The sequence below is a fragment of the Lactuca serriola genome, chromosome 4, assembly GCF_051521515.1.
Source record: "Lactuca serriola cultivar US96UC23 chromosome 4, Lser_US96UC23_V15, whole genome shotgun sequence".
NCBI classification, from domain to species: Eukaryota; Viridiplantae; Streptophyta; class Magnoliopsida; order Asterales; family Asteraceae; genus Lactuca; species Lactuca serriola.
In genome coordinates this window covers 123,370,420-123,373,343 of record NC_136411.1, presented here as the reverse complement: position 1 = coordinate 123,373,343, position 2,924 = coordinate 123,370,420, and positions in this window count along the sequence as shown.

Below are 2,924 nucleotides of genomic sequence, written 5' to 3'. Positions count from 1 at the left end.
TGACATGTTCTCAAGTGACAAGGCACTGATGCAATGTTTCTTTACAAAGTCTCAGACGAATCTTAGCTAGATTTGGCACAAAAGGTTTTCTCATCTGAACTTCAAGAATCTATCCAAGATATCCAATCAAGACCTAGTTAGAGGGCTCCCAAAATTCAGCGTTGTGAAAGACAAGATGTGCTCAGCTTGTGAACAAGGAAAACAAACCAAGTCCTCCTTCAAACCCAAGTCATGTTCCAGTATATCAGTCCCTCTTCATCTACTCCACATGGACTTGTTTGGACCTATTCCTTTTCGTTCACTAGATGGAAATAAGTATACTCTAGTGGTCGTTGATGAGTTCACTCGATTTACATGGGTAGTTTTCTTGAAGAAGAAAAGTCATGCTGCATAGGAAATTATCTCACTGATTCGTAAAAATGAGACACTGACAGGTCTTAAAGTTAAGCAACTAAGAAGTGATCATGGTACTGAGTTCCGAAACTCAACTCTTGAAGAATTTTGTGATCATAAAGGAATTGGACAAAACTTCTCAGCTCCTCGTACTCCTCAGCAAAATGGTGTTGCTGAACGAAGGAATAGAACACTGATTGAGGCAGGAAGGACCTTGATGATCCATGTTGGTCTTCCTATGTCGTTTTGGGCTGAAGCTGTCAATACAGCATGTTTTACTCAGAATCGATCTCTAATTCACAGGATTCACAAGAAGACTCCATATGAAATGCTGAAAGATCGAAAACCAGACGTATCCTTTTTTCATGTGTTCGGATGCATTTGTTACATTCTTAATCAGCGTGACCCAAGATCCAAGTTTGAACCTAAGGCTGATAAAGGTATTTTTGTTGGGTACTCATCTATTTCAAAGGCTTTTCGTGTTTTTCATGTGAACAGGCAATGTGTTGAAGAATCCATTCATGTGAAGTTTGATGAGGAATCATACACTGATGAAAAAGTCACTCATTCTCCTTCTATCTTTCAAGAGCTTCTCTCTTGTCCATTCGATGAAGCACCTTTTGCTGAAGATAAGACTGATTCCTCCGATCCTATCATTCCAGTTCCATGTTCCTTGAATCAAGATACTGCAACCACATCAGCAGATAATTCATTAGGTGCTGATGAAACCCTTGAAGCTGAAGACTCTCCTGAAACTGATAATGTGTCAGTGTCAATCTCTCCGGAATCAGCATCAGTCATTGAACATCGAGATCATCTTGTTGATCGAATTATAGGGAATATTCATGATGGTGTCCGAACCGGATCTAGTGTACTTAACAACTTTTGCATGTATGTTAACTTTGTTTCAATGATCTTACCTGATAAAGTACACACAGCTCTTCAAGATGCTGATTGGATCAAAGCCATGCAAGAAGAACTGAATGAGTTTGAAAGGCACAAAGTTTGGACTCTTGTCCCAAGACCATCCGGGAAGACTATCACTGGAACTCGCTGGGTCTATCGTAACAAGGTTGATAAAGATGGAATTATCACTCGCAACAAGGCAAGGCTTGTAGCTCAAGGGTTTACTCAAATTGAATCCATCGACTATGGGGAAACTTTTGCTCCAGTTGCTCGCATTGAAGCAATTAGACTGTTTCTCGCATACGCATCCTACATGAATTTCATTGTCTATCAGATGGATGTGAAAACAGCATTCCTTCATGGTGTGTTAGAAGAAGAAGTATTCCTAAATCAGCCCCCAGGCTTTGTGGACAAAGATCATCCTGATTACGTGTACCGGTTAGACAAAGCTGTCTATGGACTGAAGCAAGCTCCCAGGGCTTGGTATGAGACGCTGACATCGTATTTACTTGAAAATGGATACAGACGAGGAGCAATCGACAATACTCTCTTCATCAAAAACAAAGGCTCAGACATGGTTCTTGTTCAAATTTATGTCGATGACATCATTTTTGGCTCTCCAAATGAGACACTGAGCAAGGAATTTGCAGAGATCATGTCTCAAAGGTTCGAAATGAGCATGATGGGGAAGATGACCTTTTTCTTAGGTCTTGAAGTTCAGCAACAAAATACAGGTATTTCCATTTGCCAAAGTAAATATATTTCTGACCTACTTGTTAAGTATTCTCTCAGTGACTGCAAACCAGCGTCTACCCCAGTGTCTAAGACTGATAAGATACACGCTGATCCAACTGGAACTGATGTCAATCACTCTCTGTATCGAGGAATGATCGGATCTCTCTTATATCTCACAGCAAGTCGTCCTGATATCATGTTTGGAACCATTCTCTATGCTCGATTCCAAGCTAATCCCAAAGAATCTCACCTCATGGCTGTTAAACGTATTTTTCGATACTTGAAGGGAACTCAAAACCTTGCTCTGTGGTATCCTCGCGACTCAGTATTTGAACTTTATGGATACACTGACTCAGATTATGCAGGATGCAATTTAGACAAAAAGAGTACATCTGGTGGATGTCACTTCCTTGGCAATCGTCTCATCAGCTGGTCTAGCAAGAAGCAAACATCAGTAGCCATCTCAACTGCAGAAGCTGAGTATGTTGCCGCTGGAAGATGTTGTGCTCAGCTCTTATGGATTCAAAATCAGCTTCTCGACTATGGATTCAAGTTCTCAAAGACTCCCATATATTGTGACAACACCAGTGCCATTCAGATCACACAAAATCCTGTTCAGCACTTAAAGACAAAGCATATCGAAATCAGACATCACTTCATCAGAGATAATGTTGAAAAAGGAAAAGTTGTTCTTGAACATGTCAAGACTTCGGAGCAACTTGATGATATCTTCACAAAGGCACTGGATTCTCAATCAACTGCTTACATTATCGGAGAACTGGGAATGATTTCCTTGTAATTAATTTTGATGTTTAATTGTGCTAATGTTTGATATTGTCTTATAAGCTGATGTACATTGTGCTGATGATGACATACTGATGATATTTGCT